Raw genomic sequence first — 13,218 nt, 5'->3', positions numbered from 1 at the left:
TTATCTACCCTTTGCTAGCCAGTCTTATGACCAGGGGTGGTAGATAGATTTGGTAATCCTTAGTGGAGCTCTGCCTTTATTGAACTACTAAAATACCAGGTCAATTAAGCTCCATGCCACTCTTGAACCTCCCTAGCTTCTTGATATGCCATGTGCCTTCTGGACCTTTTCCTCTCGTGTCTTCCTTGACTTTTTTCAAAACAATATTCTTGGCAAGAAGAGGAAGGAAAAGAAGTTTGGCAAGACCACAGCTGATAGAGCAAACAAGAGCTCCTTGCAGTTAATTAAGATGAGCAAATTAGGTTTCAGCTGAAGCTTGGCTGTGAGCAAATTAAAAACTAGAACAAATACAAGAGAACTGAAACAGTGTAAACCCCGTCTTCCAGTCTGCAACTCATCAAGCCTGTGGAGGCAAGTAGCAATTCTTTCTGAACACAGGGTTGACAGCCTTCATTGACCGCTTCTGAGCACACATTCCCAAGGGAACAAACAAGACCAAAAGATGTTCCCAAGCGCAAATTGATCCTTTGCAAAGGGAATGGTATCCTGTGTGTCCATAAGTGCAGGATTAAAGGCTCGAATCTGCCATTTCACTCTTACCTCTCATGGGAATGCCTGAAACAAGACAGTAGGTAATCAGCCATAGAAACATGAGAGGGTCAGGCTGTGCTTGAAACTCTCTAGCTCACATGCATAGTAGGAACTAGCCATTTGGCACAGCTAACCCCCTCTCTATGAGCCTCTTGTGGCGCAGAGTGGTAAGGCAGCCGCCTGAAAGCTTTGCTCATGAGGTTGGGAGTTCGATCCCAGCAGCTGGCTCAAGGTTGACTCAGCCTTCCATCCTTCCGAGGTCGGTAAAATGAGTACCCAGCTTGCTGCTGGGGGGTAAACGGTCATGACTGGGGAAGGCACTGGCAAACCACCCCGTATTGAGTCTGCCATGAAAACGCTAGAGGGCGTCACCCCAAGGGTCAGAAATGACTCGGTGCTTGCACAGGGGATACGTTTACCTTTACCTTTACCTAACCCCCTCTCCCCCCCCCCCCAAAAAAAAACAGAGTCAATACTGATTTGGGTCATTCCCCTTCCCTGGAGTTTTTAGCCAAACCACAATTCTCTAGTTTGATCTGGGAGCTGAACTGCAAAACCTGAACAGATTCAGCTTTTGATTTGGCATTCCCACATTGATTCGGTTCTAGTATAGCTCACAGAGCCATTAAAGTTTATATGAAATCTAGCCTGTATATTCAGTGCTCTCATGGGGGCAGGGTTTGAGGTAGATACACCAAATTTGTAGCATAGCTGCTGGAGCCTCTTCTCAAAAGAAACTCCAAGATTTGAAGAGATTGAACCAAGTGGTACAATATTATGGGTACCCAACTGGGTTCCCCAGCCCCCATGGTTTCCTATGGTGGGGGGGAAAGGGCAAGGCAATACAAGCCCAGCAGAATGTCCCAGAGAATCTCTGCAGTAAAAGTGAATGGAGCCAAATCAGTTCCCCATATCGAGAATGGGATTTTGGTGATTTGGAGTATAGATTTAGGACAATTTGACACAAACCTGAAAAAAGCAGATTTTTTTTGGGGGGGGCACCCTTAGTAGGAACTGGGAGATTATATAGACATTCACCTTATTGTTGACAACAGAACCAGATTCGAATCCCCATGCTGCTATGGAAGCTCACTAGATGACCTCGGGACAAGAATGAAGGAAATGGAGAACAATGTTGTAAGTTTCTTTGGGTCCCCATGGGGAGTAAATGGGATATAAATTTCTTTAAATAAATACAGAATAACACTAGCAATAACTGATAATGATTTACTATTTAATTAGTATCATTATCTTGTCATTGTCATCATCTAAGCAATTGACTGATGTACAGAGTAGAATGTATTCAAAATGTTTATTGGAACATCCATAAGGGGGATGCTGAAAAAGAAATAAATAGGTGTGAAATATAATACTGGAAGTCAAAAGGTTGAAATTTCTGGGAGATGCGATAATAAATAGACTAAAATTGTGAGAATGAATAGCAGGAGTAATAAAGTGCAAGGAAGGAAAGCAGAAAGAATGTAACAATCAGACCAAAAACTCTATCCAGGTGGCTAAAAGCAAACATTTGTATCAAGTTGTGATGGAAAACCAGAATATTAAACCAGAATATTAAAACCAGGAATGGAACTAAGAGATCAGGGGCCAATGTGAGATGGTGAGCCAAGTTAAGCTAGTTGAATCCAGTTAAAAATGGGAAATTCTTTAAGACAGACATTAGCCTTGTCATCATTCTATATAATTTTGTATAAGGTTCATGGAATATGAAGCAAGTTGGGTATCAAATATCAGAAACCTTTATTGGCAAGATTCTGCCTGATCTACCTGCAGTGGTGCACCAATTACCCCCTGTGTCCTCTGATGGTAGTGGTGGTGGAAACTGCCATCAAGTCATAACTGACTTATTTCTACCCTGTACATTTTTCAAGACAAGACACTCAGAAGAGGTTTGCCAAGGCTTGCCTCTGTGTATTCCTTGGTGGTCTCTTATTTCAATACTAATCTGGGCTGATCCTGCTTAGCTTCCAGGATCTAATAAGACAGCACTAGTCTGGGCCATTCATGTCAGGCTTCAGTTGGATACCCAGTGTTTATTTTTCTCGGACTTTCTGTGTGTCTCATGTACATCACATGACTTTCTTTAAATTACAATATTTTATCAGAAACTACAAGACAACAGACTGCCTTTCTCCACCACCAATTTTCTTCAAAGACTACAAGGCAATAGTCTACCTTTTGGGAAGCCTGGCCATCCCCACCACAAAGAGGTGAGCATGATGATTTCAGTGTTTGTGTATGTATGTATGTATGTATGTATGTATGTATGTATGTATGTATGTATGTATGTATTTTTATCCTGCTACTCCCATAAAGGCTCATGGCAGCTAACAATAAGCATAAACCCCCCATTAAAACCCATAAAACAATGTAAAACAATAGAAACTCAACCAATCAACCTTTAAAAACCCTCCAATACTCAGCGGCAAGCAACCCAGTTCTAACCACTAGTAGACCTCGGGGCGGACAGAGGGGCTGATCTTTCTTTTTTCATCCGCCCCTAGTAGCCCAATAGGGCTCGACGACAGAGCGGGGTGGTCAAGATCTTCTTCCACGTGCCGGCCTCAACCGTAAACCTGGCGGAAGAGCTGTTCTGTTCTTCTCCTATGTCATTTCTTATTTCTTATTTCACAAGTGAGGACCCCCAATACTCATAGGGGAATACCTTCTTCCACTTAGCTTTATCCCTTCTGTTTGCTGCTGCCAGGCCTGCAGCAGCTCCCAACCATCCCTGCTCGCCATCCATTAGAGAGGTGGATGTTTTTAGGCATCTAAAAGCATTTGTTTTTAGGAAGAGATTTAAACTCCCAATGTAATTTAAAAAAAAAACTATTTCGGATTTTTTCTGCATCCTAGGAATGTCAGCCAAACTTACAGAACTATCTGGCTGTTATCGGTATGGTCCTGATCCATGGATTTCTGTATCCAGGATTATACCTGATTCACATTGCAGAACCACCCTAGTGTTTTGGAACTCTTTCTCCACAATTATTTAATTGGTACCTATTCTGTTCAGTTAGGCAAACATTTCTTCTAAAACTCAGGCTTTTGACTAGCTTTTTTTTCTTTTAAATTGATGGTTGATAATGTTATTTTTTTCCCCTCCGGAGTTCCTCAACGGTATGGGTTTTTAATTCCCCTGCTTAGCTTTGATGATATTCTTGAATGTTTTAACAGAATGCTTTGATCAATGTACTATTGACTGTGACTGATGTTTCAGTTTTATTTTGCTCTCTCTTATTGTTTCCCATCTTGGGAGTTTATGGCTGAATACAGAACTTCAGTGGATTCACAGCAGTTATGCACGCACCACTAATATAGCTACTTTGTGAATATGATTGAACGGAATGAAAGTATTTAAATGTGTTAAAGTAATATGTGTTCCTTTCATACAGAACTGCTAGGAAGATTTTGTGAGTACAAAATTTGAGGAGGGCAATCAGCATGCATGCTTACGCATGGATGTCCTGATGTACAGAAGCAGTATCTCGCTCGCTGTAGATGCCTTCGTATACCCCATAAAGGTAAAAAAAAAAAAAAAACAGTTCACACAGGGATGAGGGTGTGGTTGTTACCTAGGTGCAGTCTAACCATGTGCTGGGCACCCTTTGCTTTGTTGTTAATGCACCTCTTTATCAGAGAATCCACTTCTGACATAAATAGGTCAAAGTAAGTGATATGATTTTTCAGAGTGGACAATTGGTGGTTAGGACAGGATATCCCCGGCACCCCCTTCTGAACTTCCCAAGTGTATGAAGTGCATTTTTGTATGGTAGGTGAAACACCATATCTAATCTAATCCAAAATAATAGAACAGTTGAGATCTATAGAAATTCAGAACTCCTGGTCTGCTTACCTCATTTCCAAATACCGGAGTATGCAAGATCTGTAGTTTGCATGACTTAACTGCAAGAGAAGAATATCCTGCAGGGCCATCAGAGGAGATGTGTATTTGGCATAGGTAGGTTAGGAAAATCCTGATATTTTTCAAAGAATCTCCATCACCTGGTTGTTGGGGGGGTTTTTTTGGAAAATTCCTGCTCCTTTGAACCTACTTCCTCCCTCTTTACCTCCAGAAGAACAAAATGACTACCAACAACAGTTAGACAGTTAGGAACCTCTCTCCTCTCCTCTTTCTTCACAAAATTTGTTTCACTTCTTAATAAAAGTATTTTATTCTTTTAAGCAGCCTGGTGCTGTGCCCCTCTTTGCAGGTTAAACCCTGCCAACGCTAAATACCAATGACTTGCCAGGTATGCTTAGAAAAGGTATACTTAAATTCTGTCCTGTACACATTTTTAGATTTTTTTCTCCTTTTTTCCTCAATGAGGTGCATCACAGCACAATAAACTGTGTCTCCTTTTTGCAACAGCTGCTGTGAAGTCTCACTAGAAATGAAATCAATAAAGTTCACCAAAACCAACCAGAAGTAAGACCTTAAAGATGCCTCTAAACAAAGGTGGGAAAGGGGAAAAAAGCTGCCAATGCATATATACCCCCCCAGTGTATGAAAATATTTGACAGAAGAGTAAAATACTCCTCTCCTGGGCATATGTTCCACTGTACCAGTGACATATAGGCAGAAATACATGCACTAAACCCAGCTGAAATGCTTCCAAAGAGCTGTGTGCAAATCTGCTCAAGACAAACAGGTCATTCTTAAACTTTCCACTCTTCCTGTTGCAGAGACAGCCTGAATTACTACCCTTCCCAATGAGTATGCTCTTTGTTCGACTCTACCCTTCCATTAGCTCACTTGGTAGGCCGTTAAGACTTTGTCTCTAGATGTCATCTCTGCAATTGTAAATGTCTCTCCCATATCCCGTGAATGAGTTTGTCACAGTGACCTTTGACGACCCTCTATTTAAAAAAAAAGAGTCCTTAAGGTGGGATAAAGAGGATGCGTGTGGCCAAAAATAGGGTTCTTTCCAAGCCTCCACAAAATGGAATTAAGCCTGGGGTGAAAAACTGGTTTTCAGACCCTAATGAAAGAGCCGTCCTATGGATTGCCTTCATGTTCTCTGCCTTCTTAGGGTTTCAAAATGTAAGCCCCTTCTCTATATGAATTGCACTAACTGACTCAGAGTATGGATGTGAATGACGCCTTTTCATTTAAAAAAAAATGTGCTGCTCTTTCTTTTTCCAGAGGGAAACACTGTCTATCGTTAGTTTTCTAGTCCAGACCTCGTGGGTTTCTAACTCGAATTTGGGACATTCCTGGAGATTTTGTGGTGTCAACTCTAATAGATGAAAGATGGTAATGAACGATAGGGTTGCCCAAGGAAGGCTTGATGTGGGAAGCTGCCATCTCAGAGATACCCCTAATGGGTACCCACACAAAGTCCTTTTCAGAGACTGCAGCTGTTCTTTGGAACTCATTGTGTTTGGATTTGCAAAGTTCCCTACCGGATGCTAGTTAGAGTCTTTTTCTTTTAACAACTGAAGGCTTTTAAAAAGCGAACTCTTATCCCTGTGGATTTGATTTATGTTGTTGTCTGTATTGTTTATTATTACATGCTGTCCTAATGGAAAGCCACATCAAGGGATATTGTTGTATTATGTTTAGAAACCTATTGTTACCTGAGTTGACCAGGGAAGACACTGGGGTCAGGGTATTGGGTTGGGAATACCCTGGAAAGGGAAATACCTGGAGACCTTGGGGGTGGATCTGGAAGTGGGGAGGATGTGGAGTGGGGAGGAACTCCAGTGGTGGATAATGAAATGGAGCCCAAACTCCAAATTGTCCTTTTTCTACAGTGGAAAATTGTCCGTTTTCTTTAGTAAGGAGATGAGCTTGAATTCAGGGAATTCCCAGGTCCCCCCTCCCCTTCCCTTTCAGTACCTTTCCTGTCTGTCTGTGTTTTGTTCTTCTTGCCATTTTCTGTATTTCTTTTGTTCTGTCTTCCTTCTTTCTCCCCTCCTTCATCCCCCTTCCTTCCTTCCTAGCCCTGACCTATATGTAACCCTAACACTAAACTTGATCACTAAACCTAACCCTAACACTTACACCAGCCCTACACTTTACTCCTAACCTAACCCTAAACCCTAACTGTATCCATAAGACCTAACCCTAAACCCTAACACTAACACTAACCTTAAACCTTAACCCTAAACCTTAACCCTAAACATAACCATAGCCCTAAACTGTAAGCTCTAACACTAACCCTTAAGATTAATCCTAAACCTAACCTTGATGCTCTGCCACGATGCACCTGCAGCAATGATGAGCAGCAACTATGGTGCAGAATTGGCCTAAGTGACCTTTATTCTTCCCTTTTGTTGTTGTAAGACTGTGTTTTATAAATAGGTCCAATCCTGAGGCATTGACAAGGCCCTCAGTGGAGTTGGCAGGGTCTGTGCTTGTTGTCTAATTAGATTGGCCAGCACATTGAGGCATCCAAGGATGGGATAGGCACCTGAACCAGCCACTAATGACTGCACATTCACAGAGGCCTGGTCAGGATTTATTACTCAGCGCTATGTACTGAAAGTACATACCACTACATGGTATGACTGATGGCGCTCAGGGGCAGCATCTTTCTGTACAAGGTTCTTACAGTTGAGGAAAATCAAGTATGGCCTATGACTGATCTTGGAGCCAGGTTGGGTTGTACAAATGCAGTCAAATCCAATGGGCAGTCTCGAGAACCTTCATAATGGGGCAATGTGATTTTAATGTGCATTCCATATTGTAGCTATTAAATGGTGGTTTAACTCATGCCATTTTTCTATTGTCTTCATTTCTGAATATGGGGGCAATATTTTTCATCAGCTTCTTTATTCATGTCTTTCATTCTTCTGCTGTTTTTCTTCTTTGTAGCACAGACTTAATGGTAAATTTGACTTTGTGCTGCTATTCCCAGGGATGCAAATCCACTGACCTCAACCATCTTGCTCTTTAAATGTTAGGAAACATTTTAACATTAAAACAGCATTTAAAATAGTACATAAAATAATAATCTGAGCCGCCAAATTGACGTGGTGGTGTAGCGGGTGTTCTGGGAAAGCGCACCAGGCAGCGCTCGATCGGCATGCGTTCGAGCGTGGTGCTGAAGAGTGACGCACATGCATCATTGGTGAGGGACGTGGCTGGGCTATAAGTGGTGCCGTGTGCACCAGCCTGGTCTATTTCCCAGACCATGTGTGAGGACAGCTACCCACCTACCCCAGTTATTAAGCTGGTTTGGGTTTTTTATATGGCGGTGTGATGTTTACATCTGTTTGTATTTATATTTTGTCACAACCGGTGTGGTGCATGGAAAGGAGCCTGGTTTTGGGAAAGGTCTGGCCAGCATGCTAGACTTCCCAGGATAGGGACCTCGCTAAAAAGGTGGTATGTTACGAGCATGTGCCAACTTGGCTGGGAAGGCGTGGGCCTGCCATTGCCAGGGTGCCTGGGAAGCAACAAACGGGGTGTGCGCCTTTTCTAGGGGCTTCCCAGGTGGACATTTCCCGTGAGATGGGCCTGGGCAGCAAGGAAACCGTTGGGGAGCCAGTTGGGGTTTCTGAGGCCAGTTGGGCTCTTGTAGTTGAACCATTTTCAATATCAAGGCTTATCTTTCCATGCTGGACAACACTCTGGTTGTTGTAATAAATGGCTGTGGCCATAAAAAAGCCAAAAAATGAAACGGAACGGCGTGCTTACTTAAGTGCCCCAAAATACCCACATGCAAGTCAATTCAATACAATCATACAAACACGCAATACCAAAACCAGGAAGAGAATGTATAACAGGGTTGTTTTTTAATTTGGGGGGGGGTATGAAATAAACCCACATATGCATCCCCGAGTGGAAGACATCAATAGAGGGCAATCTCCCTTTCTCCCTTCATATATATGACTCTTGACCTTTTGGTGCTATGGATTCAAATGTATGGTTTTCACAGTACACTGTAGTGATTAGCACTGGTCAGGATCTCATGCCATTGGACTGATGAGCATAGCAGGATGTAGGATAGTAAATGGTGCGCAGTATATACACAAGAAGACATGTTCAGAGACAAGCACCATATTAGATAAACGTCCTTCATTTTAATAGGCCTTTTTGTATGTCATGTCACTAAAGCATTTTCCCAGCAAACACCATCAAACACTGTATCTGTCATTTTCCCCTCTTTATTTTTGTCCTTTGAAGAGGATTATGTTTAAACTGTGAATCCGGAGGAACCCATCCTGTTATTTAATATACAGAAGCACATATTTGGGGCTGATTTCTGGTGCCTTCCCCCCCCCCCCCCGCATCTTCATTCTTTTTGATGCACATATCTTAAGCAGTCTCTGCAACTTCAGGTTTTTTGGTGAAGCAGAAATATTCATCACACTTGTTAAAGCTTATATTACCCTGTAGCAAAGCAATTTATCATGACTATACATGAATGACTCTCTGATTACTGAAATACCGCTGTAGCAGAAACTGCTTAGATCGTACCACTATTCCATTTAAATTATCCGTGTTGTTGCTTGACCCAGAGGAGAGTCAAACTACAGGCTAATATGCGATCCTGAAATTGAAATATGTTTAGGAGGTTGTGGTTGTCTTTTAGAGATAATAATATGCCAGCATCTACAGAAGACACAGAACCAACTTCCATCATGGACTCTGGTATGGCTCATTATTGATTTCATTTTGATCTTGTATAGATCAATGCACCCAACACACATTGATGTTCACTTTCCGCAAAAGCCATTTTTTTTCCACAATCCAATTCAAAGCTGTCTCTTTAAAGCAGAATCTGCATAAGGATGAGTGCATTTTCCTCCAGTTCCTAGGTTTATCTAGAAATTTTGTCTGAGTTACCTTCTCCTCCTGGTTTATTCCTATTTAATTAGGAGCAGTTCTCAAATTAATTTCGCCATTAAGCCATGTGTGACTGTCAACTACTTTCATTTTGAAGTTAACTTCCTCACCCCGTTTATCCGTCTATATGACTGACACACACATGCACACTGAAAAAACATGATAAGCCTACCACCAAATGTGGATGTAATTGTTCATATGACAGCCTGTATGGTGCAGCAGTTAAAAAATTGAACTTCACATTCACCACATAGCCATGAGGTTCACTGACTGCTCAAAAGCCTTTCTTTCTCTCTCTTCCTCAAAGGGTTCGTAGAATCAATCATAGAATCATAGAATAATAGAGTTGGAGGGGACCTCATGGGTCATCTAATCCAACCCCCTGCACTATGCAGGACACTCACAACCCTATCACTCATCCACTGTAACCTGCCACCCTCTTAAGCCTTTGCAGAATCAGCCTCTCCGTCAAATGGCTACCCAGCCTCTGTTAAATAATTTCCAGTGGAAGCCTGTTCCACTGAGAAACCGCTCAAACTGTCAGGAGCTTCTTCCTGATGTTTAGATGGAATTTCTTTTGAATTAATTTCATCTCATTGGTTCTGGCCCGCCCCTCCAGGGCAAGAGAGAACAACTCTGCTCCATCCTCGATATGACAGCCTTTTAAATACTTGAATGCAAGATTACCAAGGTTGTTGCAAGATGAACTGGCAGAAATGAGAGCCATGCATTTTACCCTGAAACGGCATAAAAGTGGAGATATAATTGTATCAAGTTTCTTTTAGGTGTAGCATTTTATCTATTAGCACCTTTGCTTCTGCACAATGCGAAAATACCACACGTCAACCCTCCCCCACCCAAATTTAATCTTTCCCTGAAAGTACTACTTACTATGTCTCTCTGTTTTCCTGCCTCTTCTTTCCACCACTGCTGCCCCGTTATTTATTTACTTTATTTATGTCCTAGCTTTCACAATAGGAGTCTTACATCATTTTCCTCTTCTCCTTTTTATCCTCTCAACAACCCTGGCAGATAGATGAAGAGGAATGTATGTAATTGACCGAACATGTATAGTATAATCTGCAGTCACTGAGATAACACTCCCCTCAGTATAGCAAATAAATTTAGTTAGTATTTGTTTTGTTTCAGCTCTGGGTTCAGATCTCTGCTTAGTTTCTGATTTCTGCAGTACATATCCTATTGTATTGTTTAATGGATGGGTGGGTGGGTGGGTGGGTGGATGGATGGATATATTGAAGTATCAATGTATGTATTTATGCGTGTATGTAAATACAGAGACAGATAGTACATCTGTGTTGATGAAATACAGATTCATGAGATTAATAGATGTATTAAAAATGAGGTTGTAACAGCTTTGAAGAACATATGAGAAATGCTTCTTAATTGCACTGTTATCCAAATTAGTCCCTGTGTCAGACCTGTCAAGTGAAGAGCATCTCCAACACTTGAAGAACATGAATCCAGAGGTTAAAAGGGATCGTTGAAGTCAGTTTATACAGAGGTCCCTGGCTTAGCACAATAAATCTCCCATAAGGAGTGAGATGGGTCAGATACTTAACTAGAAAGGAACTTTATTGGCCTAAAAAGAGTACAGAAGAGAAAAGGCAGAATAGAAAATAGCACAAGACAGGCAGACAGTACTATTCAACAGCAACAACCCGTACACAATTAACATGTTACAATCCATTAAGAAGATTCATTCTGCACAATCCTAGTGTTCAGTTGTATTACCTTTAGCTATTTAGTAACCCAATTAAATTTACTTTTAATCCCAAATCCCAATTAAAATTACCTTTAGACTGACAAAGGGAGCTTTAACTCACAAAAGCTTATGCCCTAAATATTGTGTTGGTCTCCAAGATACTACAGGACTTAACTCTAGCTGTTCAAGCGCACACTAACATGGCTACCCTCTGAAATTTAGTCCAAATTATGTTCCTCGTATATTGATTGATTAATTGATTGATTACATTTATATTCTGCTTTTCCCAACACAGCTGGCTCATGTCACTAGCCTCGAGCCTTCGGGGGGAGGCGGGGTATAAATATAAATATAAATATAAATATAAATATAAATATAAATATAAATATAAATATAAATATAAATATAAATATAAATATAAATATAAATATAAATATAAATATAAATATAAATATAAATATAAATATAAATATAAATATAAATATAAATATAAATATAAATATAAATATAAATATAATAATAATAATAATAATAATAATAATAATAATAATAATAATAATAATAATAATAATAAAGCTAGGATTCCCATCCAGGGCCCTGAGCTCTCCCTGGCCATTCCCCTATATACTGTCTTAATAGTCTAGGGTCACAAGTGATTCCTAGCATTGTCATGTAAGCAGGGAACTGGCTGCTTCCATTGACCTGGGGGTAGCAATCTTACAGAGTTGTCATGCTTGAGAAAGCGGACAGCGCCTGGGAAAGGGGACAGTTGAGATCTACCCCTATCTCAAACTGCCTCCTTTGTCTCCCCGCTCAGTGCTCCTTGGACAAGGTAGGTTTGGCCAGCTGACATCACTTCTGGCCCAGGTCCAGGCCTCCTCAGATATTTTTCATGAGCTCCTCCATGGTCAAATGGCTGAAAAAGGCTAATCTAGACATACTAACCAGAAAAGACTTTTAAAGGCCAAAAGAAACTTGGGCTAAAGAAAAACTACAAGATTACTTAAATGCCACTATTAGAAAAGGGACATTCAGAAAATGCTAATTTTGATACTGTTAAAAAATCAAAATGGTTTACTGTCCAAGTAGCATCATTTTATGGCAACTGAAGGTTCTAAATAAGGAAGGAGTTTTTGAGATACAGGGAAAATACTACAGTTCAGTTATAGAATTTGACTGATATAAATATTTCTACCAGATACAGTGAAATGTAAGCTGCTTTACAGCTTCTAGTAATGTTGCATTTTTATGCCATTTACAATTCAGAGATGAGAATTACAGCCTTTGATTTCTTCTCTGCCTCAGACTGTGTTTTATTTACTTCTTTAATTATAGCTCACCTTTCTCACAGAATGTCAAGGCATGTATGATGCAGAAAATTCACTTGCAAAGTAATAGCAATGCAGTTAAGAGCAGAATAATATATACACAAATACATCATCTATAACATAAATAGTAACACAGACAACAGTCCTGTTCCCTTTGTAAAAGTGCTGTCCTGAAGCGCTCTTAGGCTATAACCCTTTTAGTGTCCTAAAAATGACCTCCTGAACAGTTATATTTTACACAGTTTGGAGAATGTTAGAGAAGAATAACTCCACTTTGGGTACGTTTGCGTCAGAAGTAGTGGTGATAGAAAAGGTCAGAAGTGAACTCAACAGCTTATTTGTTCAATGCATTATGAGCTGAATTTCCAGTAAAGTTCTAGCAATCCAGTGAAGTTCAATTGCCATCATTGTGACTGAGTCACCATTTATGGGGCTTTTAATGAGGAATTTTAATGGACTTAATGTATTGATTTGTATTGAAATATTGTGAACCGCCATGAGCCAGTTTCCGAGAGCAGCAGTCATACAAATCAATCAAACAAACAAACAAATAAATAATAATCATAATAATCATAATCATAATAGCCTTGCTTATAATAAACTTGCTCCAGCACCATCTTGCCATAAAACAGGGTATTTCATTTTTCTCAAAATTTGTCTAGGCAATATAGTTATGTAGTTTTCAGGTCAGCTCATGTACATCCTTAGCTACTCATGAGTCCTGCAAAGCTATAACAATCTCAGGTCTCTGGTGCCTTGAA

The 13,218-nt window shown here is 40.5% G+C and overlaps 1 long non-coding RNA gene across 2 annotated transcripts in view; it reads left to right on the top strand.

The window, feature by feature from the left end:
• Positions 1 to 13,218, top strand: part of LOC143834561 (uncharacterized) — a 42,033-nt gene that overhangs the window by 12,378 nt on the left and 16,437 nt on the right. The window contains exons 1-3 of one of the 2 annotated variants that reach the window (XR_013229829.1): positions 1,650 to 1,728; positions 2,715 to 2,819; positions 4,005 to 4,133. This is a non-coding gene — a long non-coding RNA (uncharacterized LOC143834561). Of the gene's footprint in view, positions 1 to 1,649; positions 1,729 to 2,714; positions 2,820 to 4,004; positions 4,134 to 13,218 lie in introns of those variants that run through there. The other variant, XR_013229828.1, reaches the window with a different exon arrangement.

This window comes from Paroedura picta, chromosome 3 (genome assembly GCF_049243985.1).
Source record: "Paroedura picta isolate Pp20150507F chromosome 3, Ppicta_v3.0, whole genome shotgun sequence".
In the NCBI taxonomy this organism is placed as follows: Eukaryota; Metazoa; Chordata; class Lepidosauria; order Squamata; family Gekkonidae; genus Paroedura; species Paroedura picta.
The sequence above is the reverse complement of the archived record's forward strand: the minus strand, read 5'-3'. Positions and strand labels throughout refer to the sequence as shown.